The sequence below is a fragment of the Periplaneta americana genome, chromosome 6 (genome assembly GCF_040183065.1).
Source record: "Periplaneta americana isolate PAMFEO1 chromosome 6, P.americana_PAMFEO1_priV1, whole genome shotgun sequence".
Taxonomy (NCBI): Eukaryota; Metazoa; Arthropoda; class Insecta; order Blattodea; family Blattidae; genus Periplaneta; species Periplaneta americana.
This window is the reverse complement of record NC_091122.1, coordinates 55,512,307-55,539,975: the sequence shown is the minus strand read 5'-3', so window position 1 is coordinate 55,539,975 and position 27,669 is coordinate 55,512,307. Positions and strand designations below refer to the sequence as shown.

At 34.9% G+C, this 27,669-nt stretch overlaps 1 long non-coding RNA gene across 13 annotated transcripts in view; it reads right to left on the bottom strand.

The window, feature by feature from the left end:
* Nucleotides 1-27,669, bottom strand: part of LOC138701336 (uncharacterized) — a 208,919-nt gene that overhangs the window by 168,476 nt on the left and 12,774 nt on the right. For 8 of the 13 annotated variants that reach the window (XR_011332517.1, XR_011332519.1, XR_011332518.1 and 5 more), the window contains exons 3-5: nucleotides 14,564-14,852; nucleotides 14,242-14,530; nucleotides 11,281-11,449 (exon numbers count right to left, since the gene is read on the bottom strand). This is a non-coding gene — a long non-coding RNA (uncharacterized lncRNA). The other 5 variants (XR_011332511.1, XR_011332510.1, XR_011332516.1 and 2 more) reach the window with 5 other exon arrangements.

The window sequence follows — 27,669 nt, the reverse complement described above, 5'->3', positions numbered from 1 at the left end:
AAACTTATAAAATCCAGTAGGTATTTCATTGAATGTATTAGAGGCAGAATTAACTTGATTTCTAAAACATGATGTGCAAATAGGCCCTATCAATTGAAGAAGAGTCTTTTTTTTTGTCAACTTGAAAGATGTTTCTACTCTACCATACTTATTAGAAGGTATTCATATATGCCAAGAAATTATATTGTTGCCTAATTATCTGGAAATAGTCGGCGGAAAGCATACATTTCTAGTAGAGATGAACAATAATCGAGAAAGCAAGATTAACAGTGCCCGCAAAGCCGAAAACCCACATGACTATATTGTATTACGTCGCGTCCAACGAGTTAGAAGTAAGAATATAGATTGGCGATCGCGCCACCATCTTTGAAACATTTGAACCTATATCCACCATGTATTAACTGGTCAACAAGTGGGCGTGGTTCCTATAGGATAATACGGAAAGTGACTGTATAGAACAAGGGTCGTCAGCACAGAGCACTCTGGGGCTAGCCTCTCTTACCCGCGGAAAACGCAGTGCACTATAGTGCTCTCGTAGCTGCTAGCGGGTATGCTCTCTATCTCTCCCTGTTGCACGACAGTGCGCACAGGACGGCACTGCGTACCCATTGCACATTTCAGCAAGTGCTGACGACCACTGGTATAGAATATCTTGCATTTTGTAAATCTTATTTTATATCGCATTAACCCATATAGTCCAATTTACTAACATTTCTTTATTTTAGCAGCTGTCAGGAAACCACGCAGCAAAAATTCATCCCATACATCTTACGTTAACATCGAAGCTTAAAGATGTGGATACAAGTGGGCATGGTTCCTATAGGATGAGGCTGAAAGGATTGTATATAACGTGTTGATCTTGTGAATTTTATTTTATATTGCATCAACTCATATTTCCCATTCTTACCAGTGGGAAGGAAACCCACATCTTACATTAACATTGAAGTTTTAAGCTGTGGAACTAGTATAGAAATGGGCGGGTGTGTATGTGTCTAATGCCTATCCTTTCACTTACGTGATTCGGGTTCCACACACTGCGGACAGATGGTTGCACTGTGACCCATTTTCAATTTGCACACCACTTCGGCGGGACATACTGTACATGATGAGTATTTCTGAAGAGTTATGTGGTGTACTAGAGTGAGTGTATGTGTAAGTGTAGTGTAGGGAATGGGTGAGGAAGGGAGAAGGTGAAATCCCTTGCTGGCACGTAGCGTATTCCTGTCGAATAGCACCAAGGGAGCCGCCAGGCTAAACTTTCCCGTCCGACGGACGAATCACTATCAACAGTGACACATGCTTTCTCTTCATATGCACTGTGGAGAGATTTGAGATTTAACCAAGGCATATTGGTGGACAATTTAGTGATTGGAAGTTGTGCACCACCATCTCTTTTAGACCCGAGGTAGAAATTTTACATGAAAATTTCTGATCTCACCAGGAATCGAACCCAGGTCGGATAGTCTGAAGGCAGACACGTGACCACAGAGCTAACATGGCGGACATTTATGACAATGATAAACTGGAAAAAAATGCATTTATATAACCAAAAATAAACCTGTTCAGAAATGATAGAAATGTGTTTAATGTAACTTAGGTTTGTAAAAATAGATCAGGATAAAATATGACACGTCAAAGAAACCCGAACCCTAGTAATAAGGAAGGGACGGATGTTGACGACCTAGAAATGACTGAGAAAAATGACCAAAAATATTTTACATTTACTTTAAAATTCCCTAAAAGTGTAATTAAAGTTAATAAATTAAAGGCAAGAGACTGTATATGGGCAAATACGAGTAATAAACACCAGAGGGGATGGTTCTTAAAAGAAAGGAATGTTACTCACTTGTTTCTGTTTTCTCGTATTAAAAAGATTCTCAATTAATATAAATTTAATTCATGGATGATCATAGCTGTATTGCAACACAGAATAACATGATGTTTAAATTATAAAACTAACATATATTCAAAGCAACGACAATAACAAAACGTATTATTTTCTTTTCTTCTTTTGGGACGTGGCAGTCACTGCATGCATGAAGTTTAAAGATATGAAAAAAATAAATCCTACTTTAGGGCTATCTTAAACTGTAGAATGTTACAGTTGAGAGTTTGATAAAACATAACGTCATTGATGGTTTCAATAATGCTTTATTTTGAATACAACTGCACTGAATATATACAACATAACTTCATTTTTACCACATAATATTTAGTACATAAATATTTCTATTACTGAAATTTTTATGATATATAATTTTGAATCGATGAGATAAAGATATATACTTTTAAATTATTACTCATTATTATTTTGTTTCTTGCCGTCTCCCACGCAAATAAGTTTTAAGTAGCAGAGTTCTTACGCGCTTGTGGGCCGAGGGCTGAAAAATAGTAATAGGTTGCATTCAACTCTATTTCCATGTAAAATCTACCCTTACGAAATTCTTAGTCAATTTATGCGATCACTATAACCAACAAAGGAACGTTAGTGTCGTGAGTAATGAAAATATTAAGCACTGGAAAGGAGCAATAATTATATTTGTATAAGATTGTCGGAAAATAAAACGAAACTTTACAAAATGGTATAAAAATCAATACGAAATGGAGAGAATTATTTGTAATTACCTCCCCATCCATGGACAAAAATGGAAGTAATACGATAAATCTTAAGGGAAGGCACAGGTGAAATTTTGGCAAAAATGTGACAAAAATGCGATTCTCAAAGACCAAGGATACCAGAATAAAATTATGTTTGAGTGTCATTCCACAAAAATGCGACATTTTCACGAAAAATAAAAATCTCACGAATCTCTGCTTGTTATATGTCATTTTTTTCGTTATGATCCGAATTTTTTGAATCTGAAAACACTCATTGTGTAACAACACGTATGTGGGAGAAAAAGCTCCAAGAAATCTGTGGTTTAAGAGCGTGAAATTATCTACTAGAAATCACATATTTGAATGCATATTTAAGGCAAATAAAACATTACTTCTGTATGTTAAATGCAATTAATAATGAAGTGAGGACCTTTGTTAATAATTACAATGCACAGAAACCGTAATACAATGATTATTTCGTGCTTTATTGCAATTATTACAAGGAAAGGTTGAGAGTTCGTGTGTCACGCTCAAATGGACATTTGTTTATATTTCTTCAAAACCATTTAATTTTTTCATGTTTCATAAATGTAAAAGTGAGAAACATCACATAACAATCAACTTCTTATATGGACAACATTTTGATTTCTGTACGTATTCTACAAGAAAAACACTGACACACGGAACACAATGACAAAAATGTTATGTTCGTGTGTCACTAAAGTTTATCCTAAAATCCAGTTACAAATTTTGTTGTTATTGGAAGTCTTTACGTCTAAACATAATTAGTAGTGGAATTTCAAATACTTATTGTTGATTTAGATAATTGTGTGTGCGTTTTTTTCAATGTACATAAACTATAAGTTAAACACTCTTGAAAATATGTGTTCCATAACACTGTTATAAGGGGGAAAGGAACTGGCCACGCTATCCCATTATCTCCTGGCCTAGTTGCCTCATAAGTGATGCCTTCTTGGTATCACTTGTGAGGTTCACACCTGTCTTTGGACAGACTAAACAACAACTGTTGTAAAAATATAGTGTGTAGGCCTAAAATTAGCATAAGACAATTTATGCCTAAAGTTCGTATAAAATATTTATTATTTTTTTAATTCCTTGAATTAAAAACTTAAAAAATTGGTTTATGTTAATTTATTTCATATTAAAAACAAGCTTAAGCAGTACATTTATATCGTAAACAGGTAGCCACCATACTAGGCCTGTGTATAAATAAATTGGTGTAATTATTTGCACATTAGGTAAATGGTACTAAATTTCTGATATTAATTTAAAATCGTTTTATTTAATAACATTAATTAATTTACCGTAGGTATCATTTAGCAATTCTAAAAGTTAGGCCATTTTAAATCTATATTAGTTTTTCTATTGATATAAATATTAATACATTTTGAACATTTTTTTATAGTATTTTCAAGAATTAAAGTTGGGCTGATTACTTGGTTGGGGTTTTCCGAGGTTTTCTCCAACCATAATGCGAATGTCAGGTAATCTAATGGCGAATTCTCGGCCTCATCTCGTCAAATACCATTTTGCTATCACCAATCCCATTGACACTAAATAACCTAGTGATTGATACAGTGTCATTAAATGACCAAGTAAAAATAGCCGTCAAATATAGGCTACATAAGAAGTTACAAAATCTTGTGGTGGCGAAGAATTGAAAGTGTCTGTGATGTCCAAGGAAGGGAAGTACTACAAATGGTTGACATATTGGTATATTCGTCACATGACATTACACAGGAAATATCACCACATATGATTGTAAACAACCGTGGATATTTCAATTTAAAAGTGTATTTTAGTGTAATCTAGTGTTGTTTTGTATAATAAGAACTGTAGGCATAGTGTATAAGTCTTCCACAAGAAGTGATGTATTTATAGTGCATTTAAAACAATTAGTAACCAACATGACAGAAATGTTCGTATGTCACAACACATTTGCAATATTTTGTTTTTTAATGGCACTGTTAATTTTTTTTATGCTCGACCATGCCGAAATGTAGTAATTATACAACTGGTAGCAGACCTTTAATGCATGTCATTAAAGTACACCTACTCAATAAAGGTCAGGTCTTTCAGCCAATGACGACTCAGGTTACAACTGTTCAGCCAATGACAGGTCAGCTTTCTACCGTTATAAAACCGCAAGTATCGATTATTCTCGGATATGCAATCGAAAGAGAATTAGCGAAAAGTCATGGAGGCTGGAAATCCAATACTGTCGCAGAAGGTTATGTTCTGTTACTATAATAATTAGCGTTAATTGTAAATAATATTCAAATAAATTCAATTTGTCATCTCGTTTTTCAATGTCTAATTTAATTTCAGTGTTATCTCTGTAGGTTCTTATGGCCTAGCAAGGTCAATGTGGACATCTGTTCCTCGGAAAAAATCAATACTTTCGCGTCTGCGCACATCTCACAACATATGAGACATTGCTCAAAAGTTAATAAAATCAAGTTAGAAATATGGTCGAGCATAAAAAGTCGTATGAAACTCGCCTATAATGGTAATTAAGAACTCGTATGAAAATTATGAAACTCGCTTGCACTCGTTTCATAAATATCCATACTCACTTCTTAATTACCTTCATTATAGGCTCGTTGCATAATGTACTATTAAAGTTCGTGATTTAGCAGTTATATGTACTACACAAGTGTCTTAATTGTTTGGAAATCAACAGAATGCATTTACGTCATTTGGCACAATAATATGAACATTTTCCATTTTGGTAATAAATCTAGTGGCAAGAAAATGTTCGTGTGTCACACTATACAATATTTAATATTTTTTGCATTATTAATTATTCCTTTTCATTAAGAATTTTTGTTTACATTTAGGAATACTTATGTTAAAAGACAGTAATGTCTTTTTCATGAATTAGACCTACTAAGTATTTAATTAAATATCCTTTGAAGACCATAGTTAGGTACTTAAAAAATGTTACGTGTGTCATTATGGAATGACATATGACATATTTCCTTATTAAGATGAAATAAATGGCAGGAATTTTTTTCAACGTGATTTTCTTTAATTTTCGACGTGTGGAACCATTTATATATTAATTAATTAAATTGATTACAATTACAATATCTCCAAAACCATCAAAGCTAGATAAAAGAGATTTTGCACAATGTAACTGACATATAAAAGTAGCATGTGATAAAAATTTCAGCTCAACAGATTGAAAACTATAAGATTTAGTAATTTCACCTATGCCTTCCCTTAATACAGAACATTTGTATGTGTGTGCGTGCGTGCGTGTTTTTTCTCTATAAAAATCTACACGCTTTGACCGACATTTACGAAAGTATTATTGAGTTTTCCAAAAATGTAGGCCTAAGATTCGTAAATTGGAACGCAATGTCAATTATCAACATTAGTTTCAAAAGTAATTACTAGGGAAATAGACATTTATTCAATTATCAAATGTTGTTTTTGTTTTCTAATGCCAGGCGGTTGACAATAAATACTTTTGACCTCTTGCACTCCAGTATTTTTCAAAGATATTATCATGGCCAGCCAATGAAACACAGATTTCGAGGTGTTCCGAATCCATTTCTTGGTTTGAGTTGCACAATGGGCAGTTAGGGGACTGATATATTCCAATTCTATGCAGGTGTTTAGCCAAACAATCATGGCCTGTTGCCAATCTAAATGCAGCTACAGACGATTTGCGTGGTAAATCGGGAATTAACTGTGGATTATGATGCAGAGAGTTCCATTTTTTCCCTTGAGCTTGTGTTATCAAATTTTGTTTGTTGAAGTCTAAGTATGTAGATTTAATAAATCTTTTCACAGAGTAATACGTAGATTTAGTAACAGGTCTGTAAGTTGCAGTGCTGCCCTTCTTTGCTAAAGCATCCGCATTCTCGTATCCCAGGATTCCACAATGGGATGGTATCCATTGGAATACAATTCTTTTATTGAGTGATATTAATTGAGAGAGCATTTTAGTTATTTCTGCTGTTTGAGATGAAGGTGTGTGTTAGAGACTATTGATAGAATAGCTGCTTTGAGTCTGACAATATAACTGCATTCTTAAATTTATTGATGTGGCATAGAATATTATCAAATGTCGAATTAACCTATTTCCCTTGTATTACTATTTGAAAAACTTTTGACTCATACAGAAGTTTCTGATCTATATTTTCTATTAGTACGTTAATTACTACATTACTGACATCAAGTAGCATGATAAAAAAACGGTGACATTTAAACTGCCTACTTTCAATTGTTCCTGAGAAAATGGGAACACAAGCAAGAAATTTAATTTTTTTAAAACCGAATACACAGACGAACACGTGGGAAGAACACAGTCGCAACATTAAAGTTCAAATCCTATTACAAAAACGCAGCCAACATAGTACGTCTAGAATGAAGTTTCAGTTACAGAATTAATAAAAACAAGAGGAAGATGATGTTTAAGCGAAAGAGTTTTGAAATTAATATTCTCGGAAAAAGTAAAGATTTGTGATTTTTATACTGACTATTACACTCTTACTACGTCATACTACTGTTGACCAATGAAACGGTACAAAAGGACGTTTTTCAACCAATCATGGCTGCTTATCGCACAATTTTATCGCGTCCCTAGCATTTGTTTAATTTTATCGCGTCCCTAGCATTTGTTTCTTTATTTGCCAACATTTCAAACTGCAAATTCTCTACGGTACTACGAAACATGCTTTGTGATCGCCATTTGTTTATAGCATAGACAGTCAACTGAAAATGGCGGCTCCGTTCAAACGTTTTGGTGAAGCTAACATTAGTGAAATAGATCAAATGATAGACAGAACGACACCAAACAACACAAAGAGAAACAGAAACAGTATTTGGAGCCAGTTTAATCAATTTTGTATTGAGCGGGGACATAAACTGTTAGGTGACACTCCAGTTGAACAGATCGCTACAATTATGAAAGACTGGGCCATCAATATGCGAAAGGGAGACGGACAAGAGTATAAAGAATACTCTGTAAAAACCATATGGAATGTTACAGCAATAATTCTGCAAGAAAATTACTATGAAAGATATAAACGTAACTTCAACCCATTTTCTGACATAGAATTTAAGTGTGCCAGAGATGCCAGAAATACCAAAAGAAAACAGCTTCAGAACTTACCAGAAAAAAAGAAAGAAAAGTGCTGTAGCACTAAAAAGTGATGAATATAATTCTATTGTAGAAACTTGTGACGAAAATACTCCACTGGGTTTGGAAATGAAATTTTTTCACATTGCGTCACTGGAATTGGCTTGGCGTGGAGGAGAAGCGGTGAAGTGTCTTACACATCATTTTCAGGAAGAACTGAAAAACGATGGCACTCCATCAGGAAGAATCGCTTACAACTCTATATTTTCAAAAATTTGTCAAGGTGGTGACCACAAGTTAGAAGACACGAAGTGGCTTATTCCCAATATGGAAAACACAGACAGATGTCCTGTAAGACTTTATAAATTATTAACAGAGAAACATAAGTCCAGTGCAATATTTTTTCCTTACTCCCAAACCTACATATAACATTTCTGGGGTTTGGTATAAAAACTGTCCTGTTGGGCAAAATGAAATTTCAAAATGGACTAAGTTATCTGCACAAAAAGCTGGTCTGGACGTCAAAAAACACAAAATTACAAACCACTCCAGTCGATGCACAGCAGTTTCAAATATGACTCGCATTGGCATTCAAGAACAAGAATTAATACAGATCACTGGTCATAGCAATGCATCTTCCCTGAAACCCTACTTACAAATAAATGAAGAGCACCATCCTGCATAAGTTGAGGAATACACCATGTACATCAACCAGTTCCACTTTTACGCACACGTCCACTGTAACATCAACTGAACCACCAACCACTAAAACATTCAAATTTGAAAATTGTACTTTCAATAATTGTTCCTTTTAAAATTATTCATGTTTATTTTTTATTTCATCATCCTTTTTTAAAACTTTTCTTATTCCATCATTCCTAATTATAACTTTTCAAACACTTGTTTATTATATTTAGGTTATGTTATAGCTTCTGCTGTGTGATATTATGGATAGTCACCTATCAAAGATTGTTTAATACTAAGATTTATTGAAAATCATTTGTCAAGTGACGTTGATTATTGGGATCCGGATAACTGAAGTGGAATTAACTGTTTTAATAAAAGTGAAATTGAATCAACAAATCATTCTTGACTAGTGATCTCCATAGAGTTCAATGAAGATTCTATAGTTGGCACGACTGACAACCTAGATCTAGGCTGATAACAAGAAAACAGCTATCCAGATGGTGGTGAGCTAATCATAACACACTATAGCCATCTAGCGGAATACAATGGTACAGTAATACATTTGAAGACATTTCAGTATTTTCGTAAGTCAATATTTTATTGTATTAGAGTACTTCGTTACTTCTAATCTTTACATAATTTCTTCTAATTGTGTAATAGTCAATTAAATCCCACTCGAGTTTTGATTTTCTCTAGATAAATCAAACCTCTAGTGAGATTACTGTGATAAAAATCAAGTAACATTAATACAATACGTAACTGCATCATAAAAATGTAGCTACGTAGTTTTATCAATTACTTTAGAAAACTTGAAAATACGTTCTAAACATAAAATATGAATATTTAAACTCCCTTGCGGCAGTTGACTATTTGTACATTTAAAGTCAGATCGAAGATACTTACAACACAAGTACTATCAATTTTCTTGTCTACAGCTTCTACTCACTGACGCTATTCCATTTTTTCATTCTCTATGGAATTCGCATTCATCATTCAACACGTCACAATACCGTCTTGAACAATGCAAATCAAGGCTTCTAAACTTATCATAGGTTGCATTATTATTGAGCTTGTTGGCAAGGGATCGACGGGGAAAGGAGAGCGCTTCTGACGTCACAAGATAGCTAAGCGCGCCAAAGCTCAAATGATTCAAAGCAGTATCTCGTGTTTTTTCTTGTTTATGTTGTTTTGAATGCATTATGCCAGGTCAAAGATGTGCTGTTGCACTATGCAACAATTCTAACGATAAAAATAAAGAGTTGTCTCTCTTTACCATTCCTAAAGATTTAGAAATTTGAAAAAAAAAAAAAAAAAAAGTGGGTAATTGCGTGCAAAAGACACGATAAATTCAATCCTGATGCAAGCAGATTATGCTCTGATCATTTTAAAGATGACGATTTTTTTCCTGATTTTCGAGCAGCTTTAATGAAATTAAAGCCGAAACGACCGACAATGTTAAAGCCTATAGGTAAGTTTAAATAAATCACATAGGTCTATATAAGTAGCCTATGTTAATACCAGCTTTATATAATGGTTCATCTATGTTAACCTACAAATTATTTTCTTTCTTTTGTAATCATGTTACTTATATAAAAAATACTAACTACTAATACTACTACTAATACTAACAGTTGCATACCAAAGGGGTGGAGGGTTAACGACTGATATCAGTGATGTTTTTTCACTATAACTCTCATTATATTGATTTTATATTAACGATTTATGACATTCTGTCATTATGTCATAATCAGTGGGTTAATCATAATAGCCTCCAGTGACAGTTCATTGTTGAGTTACAACAGGGGCGTATTTTGCGGGCTACCGGGGCTACCGGCGGTAGCCCAAGGAAATTACAAAAGAAAAAGTTTATAATATAACATAATGTAATAATTTTGTATTATTAGTTTTACCATAGTAATTAAAATTAAAGTAATTGTTAGATATATTTTGTGTAATAATAGGGTCGGCGGTAGCCCAAACCCTTTAACCAGTATACGCCACTGAGTTATAATGATTTTGTAAATGAACGTGTTGTTGACATTTCATTACCGGTACATGCACCTTTTTCCAAACTTTAGAATGAGGTATTAACATCAATCAATGTTAGATTTTTTATAAATATCCATTTAAAACAAAAACACCACCATCTTGGCCCTCTTTAATTTTAGTATATCATTCTTTCTTTTGAAGGTTTAACCATGCCATCACCAGCATGGCTAAGTAGTTTCAACAATACTGAAAAATTCTACAATGAGTATCATGGCAAGAACACGATTAAAAAGGGGCGGAATATTATAAAAAGAACCAAAGAATATGTGGCAATGTTCGTACATAACGTTCCACGTGAAATTTTATTGTTGATTGTACAGTCAAAACTAGGTTCTTTATACGACTCAAGTATGTGAACACAAGACTGGAAACAAGCAGACGAAAACGGACGACAGACACTGAGAGCAGACGAATTGTTAAGAAATACAGAAAAATAATGCAGTGACAAGTGTAAGTACAGCTTATATACACGGTATAAACACTTTCAACGTATTTATTTTGTTTCATGACACGTACACACTTGGTTTATACCCCTTGTAATGTTTTTATTTGAGGTGATTATGTTTAAAATGTACGCTGATCAATTTGAAAATAAAGGACCAATCAGCATGGACTCTTCGCGCGTCATCAGCCAACTAGTTATTTGATTGGCTAATGGAAACTGAGATAACCTACTGAATGTATAGAAGCCTTGGCTTATGCTGTCCACATGAGATAAGCAATCTGAGAACAGTTAATTGGAAAATCTCAAGTGTACCAAGTTCAGCAATACTTGTTACCAAGCAACTAAAAAGGAGGCTTCCTAAGAGTACTTAAGATCTCTATACACTTACTAATGAGGAAGATTTCATATGTTGTTCCACCGATGAGAGCAAATGTGGTGTAGATTAAGTCCTCCAGCTTGAAGGGTTCAAGATGCCGTACCCAGCGTCAAAGATGGTCCACACTTATAATTCAGACTGGTTTTATCAATTTGTACCTCCTCATCCAGGAACTGAGACACTGGAAGGCACAGCAGAAAAGTATGAGAAACAATCAAATGAAGGAAAGAAATTAATTGCAAAATAAAGATCCTACACACTTGTGTATAAATACAAAATAAGTAGAAGTTGGATGTCGGTGCCTTAAAATTACAATAATAATTACCAAAAAACGTTATTACATTTACATTAAAATGACAAACTTCTAATAAAATTATCATAAAAGTTAATAAAATACAGGCAAGTGACTATATATGGAGTGATAATGAACACAAACAAAAGCATATAGTTTACAAAAGAAATCAAAATAAGACCTTGTGTCTGTTTTTATTGTATTATTACAAATTTATAGATGATCATGATTGTAATCTATACTGCAACATAGAATAGCACCTCATTTTTAAACTAGTATTTATTCTAGTAACGAAAATCACAAAATGTTCTATAGAAGTTTTTATTTCTTCTTTAGGCTGAGGTATGTATGTGTGAAAATGGTGATATATAAAAAGGATAAAATCCTGCTTTAATACGATTTTAAATCGTTATTTCTCATTACTTGCATTGGCATAAAATATAACTTCATCGATGGTTTCAATATTTATTTCATTTGAATATAAACTGTATTGGATCAATGCATGTACAACATAATTGTTGGCAAAGTGGAAAACATTGTAAGTCCTGAGAACATTCTTATGATTTCAGAGGTTTTCTGCTTTTGCCAACAATATTATTACTACATGTTATGTATATAGTATTGATGTTTCTATTATATAAATTTTAATTATGAGCCATTTTAAATTACTGATGAAAACAAATTAACATATAAAATCTACCACCGCCACATTCTTTGTCAGCTTATCACAGCATTATCACCACCTACTCAAGGTCAGTTTCCTTAGCAAATAAAATATTTTTGCAGTATAAAAGCAGCAACTATGATTTGTACGTAAGACTGCAAGAAAATTAAATGAAATTTGAAAAAATTCTATAAAAAATCTATAAGAACTGAAGAAAAATATTTTTAATGGACCATAGAATGAAAAAATTACCTATTGGAAAATTTAAAAAACAAATAAATACTTACTTACTGGCTTTTAAGGAACCCGGAGGTTCATTGCCGCTCTCACATAAGCCCGCCATAGGTCCCTATCCTGAGCAACATTAATCCAGTCTCTATCATCATATCCCACCTCCCTCAAATCCATTTTAATATTATCTTCCCATCTACGTCTCGGCCTCCCCAAAGGTCTTTTTCCCCTCCAGCCTCCCAACTAACACTCTATATGCATTTCTAGATTCGCCCATACGTGCTACATGCCCTGCCCCTCAAATGTCTGGATTTAATGTTCCTAATTATGTCAGGTGAAGAATACAATGCATGCAGTTCTGAGTTGTGTAACTTTCTCCATTCTCCTGTAACTTCATCCCTCTTAGCCCCAAATATTTTCTGAAGCACCTTATTCTCAAACACCCTTAACCCATGTTCCTCTCTCAAAGTGAGAGTCCAAGTTTCACAACTATAGAGAACAACCAGTAATATAACTGTTTTATAAATTCTAACTTTCAAATTTTTTGACAGCAGACTGGATGATAAAAGATTCTCAACCGAATAATAACAGGCATTTCCCATATTTATTCTATGTTTAATTTCCTCCCAAGTATCATTTATATTTGTTACTGATGCTCCCAGATATTTGAATTTTTCCACCTCTTCAAAAGATAAATTTTCAATTTTTATATTTCCATTTCGTACAATATTCCCGTCACGAGATTTTCGGGATTTACTCCTAAACCTATCTCTTTATTTGCTTCAAGTAAAATTCCCGTGTTTTCCCTAATCGTTTGTGGATTTTCTCCTAACATATTCACATCAACCGCATAGACAAGAAGCTGACATAACCCGTTCAATTCCAAACCCTCTCTGTTAATAAATAAATAAATAAAATTAAATACAAATGTTACATATTTCGTTTTGTTTCAACATAAAATGAATTATTGCATAAAAGTTAAAAGAATTTTGACATGAGGAGAAAAAGTATAATGTTTATATTATATGCGGATGACAAAGTAATCATCGCCAATAATGAGAATAATTTACAGAAAGCGGTACATGAACTTAAAAAAATAGTTGAAACATATAATCTAAAAATATCGACATCAAAAACTAAAGTAATGGCATTCAAAGGTATAAATCCTGTAAGATCCAAGATAGTCATTAACAACACTCCTATTGAACAGATTCACCGCTTCACTTTCTTGGGATGTGATAGGCCTATATCTTACCATGGTGAAACTGACATTAACGGAAAAATTGCAAAATTTAATAAAATGAATGGCACAACACTTAAACGAAAAGTAAGGAAGGAAACTATAATGAAGTTTTATACAGTGATAGCGATACCAATATGCTCGTATGGCAGCGAGACATGGACCATGACGAAGCGAGGTATATCTAGATTGCAGGCAGCAGAAATGAGATTCCTAAGAGCAACGGTTGAATATAGTTTAACGGATAGGAAAAGAAATACAGATATTAGAAAGGAACTCAATGCTGAAAACTTAACAAAGAAAGTAAAAGAATATAGAAGTTCTTGGTCACAGCATGTTCAAAGAATGAATAATGACCGTATTCCGAAACAAATAATGGAAAACAAGCCAAAGGGAAGAAGAAGTTTAGGCCGTCCAAGGAAACGCTGGATAGACCAGCAAATAGAGGCATAACAGGCGATAAGCCTAAATACTTGAAGATAAGATGAAGAAGTTAAAAGAAAAATAATGCCATTTCATAAATATCCGCTCCTTAAAATAACATACCTTTCACTGTCTCTTCTCCAGTGAACTAGATTCCCTACCAGTAAGTGTCCACAAGATATCCACTGCAGGAAGATGGAGATGCCAACAAAACCTGTGATTATGACAGCGATCTCCTTCAGCTTCACCACCTGCAACGATAGACAAAGCCAAAAATAACATACCTTTCACTGTCTCTTCTCCAGTGAACTAGATTCCCTACCAGGAAGTGTCCACAAGACATCCACTGCAGGAAGATGGAGATGCCAACAAAACCTGTGATTATGACAGCGATCTCCTTCAGCTTCACCACCTGCAATGATAGACAAAGCCAAAAATAACATACCTTTCACTGTCTCTTCTCCAGTGAACTAGATTCCCTACCAGGAAGTGTCCACAAGACATCCACTGCAGGAAGATGGAGATGCCAACAAAACCTGTGATTATGACAGCGATCTCCTTCAGCTTCACCACCTGCAACGATAGACAAAGCCAAAAATAACATACCTTTCACTGTCTCTTCTCCAGTGAACTAGATTCCCTACCAGGAAGTGTCCACAAGACATCCACTGCAGGAAGATGGAGATGCCAACAAAACCCGTGATTATGACAGCGATCTCCTTCAGCTTCACCACCTGCAACAATAGACAAAGCCCAAAATAACATACCATAGTGTAGCAGGCCTACGACTTTGTGACTGTACTTCATGTTACGAAGATGTATTGCTGTTATGCCAGAGGAAATAGAAGTGTCATGAAAAAGGCATTTCTATAACAAATTGGTCTTGGATGTGCCTTGCTGTCCTGATTTGTACAGAAATATTTGTTTCTACAAATATCATATTAAGAATTATTTTAATATCTGTGAGTCACATATTTTACCATTTATTAAAAAAACCATTATGCAAGGCAAAATCTGTCCCAAAATACTTTTTATGAAAGCCTAATTGCTCAAGTACAGAATAATGTTGTTCTTCTAGTAAGTGAACTTAATAATTTGTCAACTGTATATATGAAATTTTCTACATTCTTTACTGCACAATATTTCCTCAAAAAAAAAAAAAATTGTCAAACATAACTATTACAGACATTTCAACTATAATTCGTTGTCTCTTATCTCGCAGTACATAATTTTAGAACATAAACAGACTAATCATTCTTTTTAGCTTATTTAGTCTAGTTCAGTCTTCTTGGCTGATGTTATACCACCAGCATTCCATTGTAAGATGTTTAGTTGATTCTGTACCTACCATTAAAGTAGTCCCCGCCTGGAGATCTGATAATGGAGGACTATTTTACCTCCGGATAATTTTACCTTAATGGTACTCATTTCATATAGGAGTGAAAATGGCAAGTTGTAGCCGATTTAAGTGAACGCCATATTTTAACGTTTTGGTGGCTACTTCATTCATACACAACCCCCAGAATATTTGGAGGACCACACCTGTTGTTGGTCGACGGGTCCATTGGACCTAGCTGGGAGATCTTGTTGATCACCAGCTTTCCCTTCTTAAGCCACTGGAGGACGATTTTAGTGCCATAGCAGGTCAGCACTAGGAACAGAAAAGTAGAAAGAGGAGGAAGGATAGGGAAATGAACCCCTAGGCCTCGAATGCTCTAATGCCGTCGGGGTCAAAGAAAGTAAGAGTTCAGTCAGAGGACTGGATAGGAAAAGGTAAAGAGGGAATTAGGTATTGAATAGAGGAAAATTATACCAAAATCAGTCATTAACTCATCAAGCTGACCAGTGCTAATTGATGAGTAGCCCCTTCCTTCTCTCTGTTAATTCCCGATTTACCACGAAAATCGTCTGTAGCTGCATTTAGATTGGCAACAGGCTATGATTGTTTGGCCAAACACCTGCATAGAATTGAAATATATCAGTCCCCTAACTGCCCATTGTGCAACTCAAACCAAGAAATGGATTCGGAACATCTCAAAATCTGTGCTTCAGTGGCTGGCCATGATAATATCTTTGAAAAATATTGGAGTGCAAGAGGTCAAATGACTTTATTGTCAAACGCCTGGCATTAGAAAACAACAACTTATTTAGTCTGCTTTACTTTATTTTTAAACAATATTCTTGCAAAAAAAAAAAAAGAATAAAACATGTAGACAAAGTATTTGCCACTACATGGTAATAGTTTATACCGTTAACATTACTAAAGGTAATTTTTATTCAGAACAATGATAACATGCATTCAATTACGAATCACTCAGTTGTCTACAAGCTCATTAATACTGCATTATTTTAAATATCCTCATAAAAAATAAAAATTGAACTAGAATGTTCATCTAAAGAACCTAGTTATATGAGTGTTCATGATGTTCATGGTTACATTGGAACAAGAACGAATTTATAAACTCCCAATTATAGATTGACCAAGACACAGAATAGCACAAATTTTGCCGGCCTCTATCGTCCATATGCCTGGGGACAGAGAGTTGCCCTTTACACTGCAGACAGAGTTCGAAGAGCTCTATTCACTGCACTTATCAGCTTTGTTCTCACTATACATACGGCAGAGTTATGGTGGCGAGAATGGAGCAAATCCATTGCACTTTTTTATAGACTTAGTTTTTAGTACCTAAAATATTTCAGTCTCTAATCTCTGGTAATAATGGCCATACCGAGGAACAGGATGGGGTCTTGAATTCCCCCTTGACTTGCTTCGGATACAATAGCATGAAAATATGAATCTCGACCACAAGCTGATGAAAATAATAATAATAATAATAATAATAATAATAATAATAATAATAATAATAATAATAATAATAATGGTTTATTTTAACTGGCAGAGTTAAAGCCTTTCACTCAACCAAGAAAATTACTACATTGCTATGAATATACCCATAATTAATACAATACAATACAATTCAATACAGTACAATACAATACAATTCAAAGCAATACAATACTACAATACAAGACAATATAGTTATATACAATAGAAGTAATTTAATACACGACGCTGGTACAGATGTTCGACCGCGTAACGTAGCTTAAGGAAGACTCAGTCAGCGTCGTGGTACCACCACTGAAGATGGAGGAGCATTCCTCCGAAACATGTCTGGTTTTTAACCGATTTTATTAATTTTATTCAATCATTAAAAAGTGTTCATATAACTGTATTAAATTACTTCTATTGTATATAACTATCTCACTCATGAACACCTAACTTATGTAATTTAAACAAGACAATATAATACATAATTAATATAATACAATGGCAATTCTTTTTATCTTCACAACACCAATAAAATAATTATGTAATAATAATAATAATAATAATAATAATAATAATAATAATAATAATAGTCATACCTAAATTAAATTAAATTATTAAACATAACTTAAATTTGAATGCGCCCATAAGAAATCATTTAGCCTTTTCTTGAAAGTGGTTATTGTCTGGCAGCCCCTAATCTTCTGAGGTAGAAAATTCCATTCACAGGGAACTGAGACAGTAAAAGAGGATGAATAGTGGGATGTTCTATAGGATTTGGCTCTCCTGTGACCTGGTGTTTAGATTGTGATTGGAGGATAAGTAGTTAAACTGGGAACGAAGATAATTTTGAGTAGAAGTGTGGAGAACTCGAAACAGAAGAGACAGCGAATGAAGTGTTCTACGGTTACTAAGTTGCACCCAGGATAAAGATTTGAACGAGGGTGTAATATGGTCAAATTTGTGAGCATTGCTGATGAATCTGACACACATATTGTGCACATGCTGCAGCTTGTTCGAAAGGTCAGTTGTCAAGTCTGTAAGTATTACGTCGCAATAGTCAAACAGTGGTAGCACAAGGGTTTGCATTAAAGTCTGTTTTAATTCTGGTGGGAGGAAGTTTCTGAATGTGTTAAGAGAATGCATGCTATAGCACACTCTCTTGGATATTTCCTTTATTCGGCATTCCCAATTTTAATTTTCGTCCAAGAAAATGCCGAGGTTTCTGATGACAAAATGGCACGGAATAGTGGCGTTATTTACTGTAATAATTGGGATATGTCTGTTGTTCACTGTGTTCAGTAGTCTCTTATGTCCAATTATTATAGCTTGTGACTTACTAGCATTTAATCTAAGTCCGAACTTATTTGCCCATGAAGAAACTTGATTCAAGTCATGATTAAAAAAGAATACCAAGGCTATTCCATTCCGCCAACATTCTCACTGCCATAACTCTGCTATGTGTAATGACAACAAAGGCGATACGTGTGGCAAATAGAGCTCCCCGAACTCTATCTGTAAAGGAGAACCCTCTGTCCCCTAGCATATGGATGGTAGAGGCCGGAAAAAATTAAAAAATGGGTCATTTTGACTTTCCAAAACAAAGTTTTCTCTACACAAGCAGAACAAAGGGGCTCAGAGACCCTCCTTTTCACTGTAGCATTCCCGCAGGTTTACTAATAATCACCAATAAAGTCGAGCAAATCTAGTGCACTTTTTTGTAGACTTGTTCACTTCAGCTGTGCTTTTTACTTCACTTGCAGTGTGAGAATTCTCTTGGCTCTGAATGTTATTTGATGTAAGCTACATATCGATTTTAGAAATGTCAGATTTCTTCAAAATTTTAGCAAATAATGTTGTTTTTGTGTCATCTGGAATCTCCTTTGTTGTAGTTTTTTTAAAATATATAATTTTTACTCATTATCTAAATAATTTTATAATTATTTGGACACTTATAATAGTAATAAGCGCACTATACTTTGTATACCTTACACCATCTTCAGTAGGGTAAAGTCGGATGAATCGGGTCAGAAAAGAGAAATCTCTTAATTATAAAACACATGTTCATACCAACGTTGTTTATTGTACGCAGTTACAAACTATGCACTTTAACCTGTACGTATCACTAGTTAAGATTGCACAAATGCTATTTAGAGTCTTTTAAACTGCATTTTAGTAAAGCTCTGCATGACCCTATTCGCCTTTCTCTAGTTGGGTGAATCGGGTCAAAGTAGTGGTTGAATAGGGTCAGTTGAAAAGTACACTTAAGAACAACGCATCTTCAACAAACAAATTTCTTCCTTCCCTCTGCCCCAACACATTTCTCTTGATACCATTCCCTTCCTTTTCCATGGCACTGAATCCAGTCACCAAGACGAACAGATGAAGCATCACTGTATTTGATCTTGCATAGTCCACATGATCTATTATTATCTTCTTCTTCGCTGGATTCTGATTACTCACATGGTGATGACGATGATGTGGTTAATTCTGGATTCTCTTATCGGTGTTTCCTTTTGCAAAACTCTGGTTCACATCAGGAACTTTCCCTCGTTGATCCACCCTGATTCTGTCATTGTTGCTAGAGACCCAGTCGGCAAACCATCTCTGAATTCAGGTAGATGCTTCTTACCTTTAAAAATGACCATAGGAGGAATGAAATTTCCTATGGCATTAGTGCAAGCTAAGATGGTGACAAGCCCTTATTTTTCTACACACGTCTGGGCATATACCATTCTGCTTCCTTTCTCGGCGAATACCTTCCTTGTTGATTTGTTGTTTAACGGGAAACCAGATTCATCCGCATTCTAATCATCTGCAGTTTGTCCATCAAGTCAAATTCTTCATTGGTCTTCAACAATGAAAAATACTCCATCACATCTTCTTTATTAAGATCACTGCAACGAGCTGAAGAAAGTCCTTCCGCTTTTCTCAAAGAAATATGTGGGTTTCTTTCCATGAATTTTATTAGCCATGCTTTACCAGCCATTTGCTTTGCTTCAGTGAAGTTATGCTTTACTTTATTGGATTCACAGGCAGCTTTACGCACATCGTTTGAGTCCAATGGAAAACAACAAGCAGAGAGTCTCAATATTCTAGAAACAAATTCTTTTTCCTGGCTTTATTAAATACAGTTTGCCCACCCTTCAATTTTTCTGAAAGATCTTTCCCACTTTGGAGTCTTCTCTGATGGCAGAAATGAGGAACTCCAAATAATTCCTCTGCATGGCGCTGACTTCTACCTTCCCGGAAAGCTTTAATCACTTTCTTCATATCATCCTCTGTCCACAAAGTAGTCGTTTTTCTTTCACACCTCCCCATCTGTAATCATAACACAATCCATAAACTAAAATGTAAAAAAAAATGAGTACAGAAAATTGACCCGTTTCACTGTTTTTTAGTGACCCTATTCGCCCGAAACGCAACATTTCATTTTAGAGGGTTGGTTCTAATGCAAGAGGACAATAGAGCGCTGGCAATGCCATAACCTTACTTCAAACACATGCATGTATTATGTTACAAATGCGCAATAAATTAAAAACGAATTGCATCACTTATTTGAATAGCATTTCAATAGTATTTTAAAAGTAAAATATTTGCATGCCTTATCTCAAAAAGCACAATCTTCAACTAATAATAACACAACAACGAACATGACTTCCGATGCCTTGCTGTTTTCAACTTGTAGATGAAGTTCTCATGGTCGACGCTAAATGGCAGAACTTCCTTATGTACTTGTTATTTGGTGATAAGGAGGAAATTTCTAAAAATGACCGATTTGGTTACTGACCCGATTCATCCGACTTTACCCTATCTGTTTTCTATTTCACAATCTCTGACATTTATTATTCTTCCAACGGACAAAATGTAGACTTCAAATTGGGCAAAAGACTTCATTGAGATACCAAGCTCAAAACTGTGGCTATGTTGCAAACTAAAATTATTATTTTGAATTGATTATAATTATATAATTCCATGAATATGCAGATATATTCTAATGTGGGATATGTTTTGAATCTTTGAAGATAAATACAGTAATTATATGTAAAATTGTCCTATGTAGAGGATGATTTTCGCAACAGGAGTTTTCCAGTAGGTCAATTAATAATGGAATGAAGTCTGTTCAAAATGTTATTCATTAAAAAAATTATGTTTGTGGTTGCAAATTCTATTTTCAGATTTGAATAATAAAAATTGCTTAGTTTACTCCAAAGAATCATGTCAGCAAAGTTATAAAGACATTGAGCAAAAAGTATGGACTCTCTTCCTTTTTTTTTTTTTCTTTTTCTCCAAATCAGTCGAGTTTTGAGTAGGTCAATTTGTAATGGAATGGAGTCTGCTCAAAATGTTATTCATTAAAAAAAAAAAAAAAAAAAAAAAAGAAATGTTTGTGCTTTCAAATTCTTCGTGCCATAAGCTCTGTCATCCATATGTCTATAGTAAATGAGTTCGTTATGATAGGTAGTTTTCACTGCAACTGCAGAGTCTGAATCACATGTAACGTACATTCTGTTCCATTTGGAATCATTGCAATGTACTGTTAACCTTTGTTTACCAGGAGTGGTTGATATTAATGTATGCCACTGACATTGCAGGTTATGCAGTAATGAGGGCTTGTTGACAGAGTTTCGTCACAGTCCATAGTACCACAGTCTAGTATATACAGTCACGAAGCTTGAGTTGTGACGGTGCTAGGAACAATAGACTGTGCCGGTACTATTCTGCATTGTCTGTAATGAGATGATAGTAGCAATCCTAGTGGTTAGCAACTATCTATGGATGCATATTTACTACGTATTGAGCTTCGTGACTGTGTATACTAGACTGTGGTTTCGTGTTGATAGTCTTAATAGTTAATAAGAAAGAATTGGGAACAAGTGCAATGAATAATAAAATGGACGAATCTTGGTGGAGGTCTTTCCTCCTAAATGAATGGATAGTGTAAATTGTACAGAGATATTGCAGATTTTTGTTGAATAGCAGGAAGTGAATGGTAGTTATTTATGAGAGACATATCAGTTTACCTTATTAGCTCGCATTGCCACTCATTTCTCAAGGGCTTCCACCGTATATAGTCCATACTACAGAACGTCCATATGATAAAACCTCCATAAGGTCAAAATGTCCATATGGTGAAAATGTCCAGTGTCAAACGTCCTTAATGTCCAAGTTCAAAGGCTAATTCTGCTTGAATAGAACACAATAAATTTTATTCCATAACACGTACAAATAAGTATTATTATTCATCGGGAACCAGAGCACCACTTTTAAGATGGTAACCAATACTTTTAAGGTAGCTATATGAGAATTTCTCCATTTTATTTGTACCTGTTGTAGTTTCTCACAATCTGGAGAATTTGTCTTTGATTTGTCATATACATTTTATTCACCGGCTCTTTAATTTGTGTATGCCCCCCTCTTTCTTGCAATATTTGTCTCCAAATTTCATTTCCTTCGCGCTTTATACAATGTATAAATCGGCACTATGTAATTGCTTATCTGTGCCATCCCACAAAACCCAAATGTTATGCAGGTTGCTGTTAGTTATCATTGCAGCATTACAAATTTTCTTTCCCTGCATCACCAATATATTTTTGTCCTATCTCTATTAAAGTCATAACGTTGGTACAGGTACCCACAAAAAGAAAGAAGTGGCTTACCCTTCTGTGATGGCACTAACTGAGGATTTCGTTCCATCTTCAAACATTTCAGTTTGTACTGTACTTGAAAATTTTTACATAGATTACTATAACTACCTTGAACAATGGATATAGTGTATATTTTAGAGCTATGGACATTATGGTTCTGGACATCAGAGTGAAGTGGACATTATAATCCAGGACTTTATGTCTGGTAACCTCTCAAGGAGTCAGAAGCACATGACAGCAGTATCTGGTTGAATTGTAGCTCTGAAGCTGATTACCTATTTCCCAATTATAAGGAATGTTGAAACTTCACTGTCAGTTCCACGAATACTAGATATTCATATAGCCAGGGCTGGGCAAAATACTGACATTCAAGTATTTCAAATACAAATACAAAATACTTCAAAGAATAGTATTTGAATTACAAATACAAAATACTTTTAAAAAATTAACCAAAATACATTTGTATTTCAAATACTCAAAATACATTTGTATTTCAAATACTCGATGCAATATATAAAGAAGTAAGAATATTACTGAAAATCTAAAATATTATATTAACATTAAAAGTATTTTTATCTCGAAATTTCATATAAAGACTGTAACTGAACATTCTTCCTTTTCCCAGTCAGCAATGAAATTATGCTACATCTGAATAATTACTGCTCCCTTAAAAAAAAACAGTTTCTTAAAATGTTCATCAAATACCGGTAAGGATCCCCTTGCTGATAAATGAATAAATCCTGCAAAACAGAACAGTCTTTCTACAGGTGCAGAGGAACACAAACTTGTCTTATATTTTATAAAAGCTTTTTTCACTGTTGGGTAATTCTCTAGAGTGCACAGGGTTGTCCCTTTGCCATTGAATAATTGTATGACTCATACTCCACAGTGGGGACAAAAGGGGTAGTATGTGGCCTCGAGGGTTCACAATTTGCTGATGGTTGTGAACTATTAAAACTCGAGAAACGCCATTTAATCCTACCAAGTCCTACACATGCATGTCCACGTCATGGTCCCTGGGTAACGCTAAGCCATGTGAGGGCGCAAAGCGAGTCCTTGACGCTATAATTGAGACTTATCAGCTAAGGGAGTAAACCCTGACAGAAAATCATCGTCCCCTCAGGATTGCTGGGAGGTTAGGCGTAGGGTTAGTAAACGGACGGATTAATCGTTGGCAACCTGGCTTGAAAAAGGTAAATGAGCTACGGATTGGTACTTGGAACGTCCTAACATTATACAAACCAGGAGCATTGAAAACGCTGATTGAACAATTGAAAATATGTACTGCGGACATAACAGCAATACAGGAAGTGAGATGGTTAGGTGAAGGAGTCACTGAGAAGAAAGAATGTACGGTCTTCTATAGTTGTAACAAGCATAAACATCAATTTGGTACAGGATTTGTAGTAAATAATAGAGTCAAGCATATTATCATGGACTTTAAACCCTTAAGTGATAGAATATGCATCCTTAGAACTAGAGGTAAATTCTTCAATTGTAGCCTAATTAATGTCCACGCTCCGACAGAAGACAAGCAAGATAATGAAAAAGAAAGTTTTTATTATCAATTAGATAAAGCTTATGACTCCTGTCCCAAGAACGACATTAAAATTATACTAGGTGATCTGAATGCACAAGTTGGTAAAGAAAGTGTATACCAAACCACCATTGGGAAACATAGCCTCCACAATGTCAGTAATGACAATGGATGTAGGCTAATAAATTTTGCAGCCTCTAGAGGAATGGTCATAGGAAGTACAATATTTTGTCATAAGAAGATCCACAAAGGTACCTGGAAACACCCTAACGGAGTAACTGTGAACCAGATTGACCACATTCTAATACGAGGGGGATCCAGGAAATAACGACCGTTCGCGCATACCCGCTGCGCAGCTGACTCCCCTTCCTTGTTTGAAGGTCAACTGGCTTCCTTAAGATGTGTTCTCATAATGTTGTGAGTACTGGTTGCAACAAGTCGCCATTATGCATTTTGTGTTACTTCAAAATGGACGACGTGATTGATAATCCCGCCGACTGTGAGGAGAGGAGTGTGATTCGATTTTTGAATGCCGGACATTTGAAACCTGCAGAAATTTACCGGCAATTGAAAGAAGTGTATGGTGATACTGTAATGAATTAAATAAATGTGAGAAAATGGTGCGAAATGTTCAACAATGGGCGAACAAATGTCCACGATGAAACTCGACCCGGACGCCCATCACTCATCACAGAAGACCTAAAGACTAAAGTGAACGACAGAATCTTGCAAGACAGGCGCACATCACTCAACGAATTGCATATTGCCTTTCCTGACATTTCTCGTTCTTTGCTTGGTGAAATTGTGTCGCAACATCTTGGCTACCACAAAATCTGTGCCCATCCGCACACTGCTGCTTCAACTCGAGAATTGCTGGATCAATTCGGTTGGGAAATCTTTGATCATCCACCCTATAGTCCAGACCTTGCTCCTAGCGATTTTCACCTTTTCACTAAGCTGAAAGACTTTCTGGGTGGTACGCGTTTTGGAAGTGATGAAGAGTTGAAGAAGACAGTGAACACCTGGCTTAACGAACTGGCGGCAGAGGAGTATAACACGGGAATTCTAAAGCTAGTGAACAGATACGACAAATGTTTAAATGTAGGTGGTGATTATGTAGAGAAGTAAAGGAAGCTTCAGTTACGTAACAGACTTTGTTTTTTCAAATAAATATATATTTTTTTAATTATTACAACAAAACGGTCGTTATTTCCTGGATCCCCCTCGTAGATAAGAGATATATATCCAGCTTGATGGATGTTAGATCTTACAGAGGAGTTAATATGGACTCAGATCATTTTATGGTTATATCCAAATTTCGACAAAGAATATCAAATCATAAAAATGTAAAAACACGCCAAGTTAACAGCAGGAAAATCGTAAAATTCAACACTGAAGAGCTAAAAAATGAGAAAACTGAAAAGTTATACAAGTAGCAAATGGAGGAGCAACTAAGAAATAGGAAGAATGACACAACAGCAAATAATGTGACAATAAATGAACAATGGAATGGAATAAAGAATATAATTACTAGAACAGCTGTAAGTGTATTAGGAGAAATTGATAAACCAGAAAGAAATCACTGGTTTGATGAGGAATATGAATTGGTTACACAAGAGAAGAAGTTAGCTTATACCGTAATGCTACAAAGAGGATGCACAAGACAATCTAAAGAAGAATATAGAATTAAAAGGAGAGAGGAGAAAAGAGTTCATAGGATAAAGCAGAGGATATATGAGAACCAGCGTATTGTAAACTTAGAAGACTTCAGAAGGACAAACAATAGTAAGCACTTTTATAAAATTGTCAACTCCGATAGGAAAAACTTTAAACCTAGAATCACTATGTGTAAGGATAATGAAGGGATGATTTTAACAAAAAGGAATGAAATTCTAAAACGATGGACCGAACATTTTAAGGAACTTTTAAACAAGGAACATAATGATCTACAATGTATTATAAATAATAACGATTATAGGAATGATGATCATGATGATATTGATGAACCCACCGAAGAAGAGATAAGAGATGTAATAATTGGATTAAAGAAAAACAAAGCACCAGGAATGGATAGTATCCAATCAGAACTCCTTCAGAGTAGCAGTAATGAATTAATACAAGACATACAGAAATTAATTAAGGACATGTGGACACAAGAAATGATTCCTGATGATTGGAGAATTGGAGTTATATGCCCATTACACAAGAAGGGTGACCAGATGATTTGCTCTAATTATAGAGGAATAACGTTATTAAATACCACTTATAAGATATTCTCCAGAATCTTGCACAACAGGCTATTACCATACACAGAAAGGGCCATAGGAAAATATCAAGCTGGCTTCAGAAGCGGAAAGTCGACAATTGATCAAATTTTTACTTTAAGACAAATTATTGAGAAAACATATGAACAAAATATTGAAACTCATCACTTGTTTGTTGATTTTTCAACGGCATATGACAGCATCAATAGAGCTGAGCTTTATAATGCGATGGTAGAGCTGAACATTCTGAAGAAGCTGGTGAGACTAGTTAAAACATGCATGGATGACAGTCAGTGTCAAATAAAGATCCAATCTGAACTATCAGATTTATTTCAAACAACTAAGGGTCTAAGACAGGGCGACTCATTAGTGTGTCTTTTATTTAATATTGCCCTTGAAAAAGTGATAAGGGATGCAGATATACAAACTAGAAGTACAATACTCTACAAATCATCCCAAATACTGGCCTATGCTGATGATATAGATATCATTGGTCGATCTGTGGAGAATGTTAAGAGAACATTTACTGCTTTAGAAACAGCAGCCCAAAAAATGGGGCTGAAAATTAACGAACAGAAGACTAAGTACATGATTGTTGGATGTAAAAAACAAAAAAGGGACTTGACAACAACAATCCATTTAAAAATTAATCAATATAAATTTCAGAGGGTCTCTAGTTTTGTATATCTGGGCTCCTTAATCAATGACACTAATGATATTAGTGAAGAAATTGATAGAAGAATTCAAAATGCCAATAAAGCATATTTTGGATTATTGAGGCACTTTAAGTCAAGACTTCTTACAAGAGAAACAAAATGCAATATTTATAATGTTTTGGTAAAACCTGTATTAACATATGGCAGTGATACGTGGACCCTCTCAAAGACTCATATGTCAAGATTGAGATCCTTTGAAACCAAAATTCTAAGGAAGATATATGGCCCAATATGTGATAATGGAGAATGGCGAATAAGATACAACTTTGAACTTTACCAACTATATAAGTCCCCTGATGTGGTTACAGTCATTAAAATATCAAGATTAAGATGGGCAGGACATGTGCAAAGGATGGCAGATCATGAGATACCCAAGAAAGTTATGGGGAATAAATTTGAAGGAAAAAGGAGTGTAGGACGACCAAGACTGCGATGGATGGATGGAGTGTTAGAGGATCTAAAGAAGGTGGGAATTAAAGGATGGCGGTTGGTTGCCAGGGACAGAGATACATGGAAGAGAGTTCTAAGGGAGGCCGAGGCTCAAATTGGGCTGTAGCGT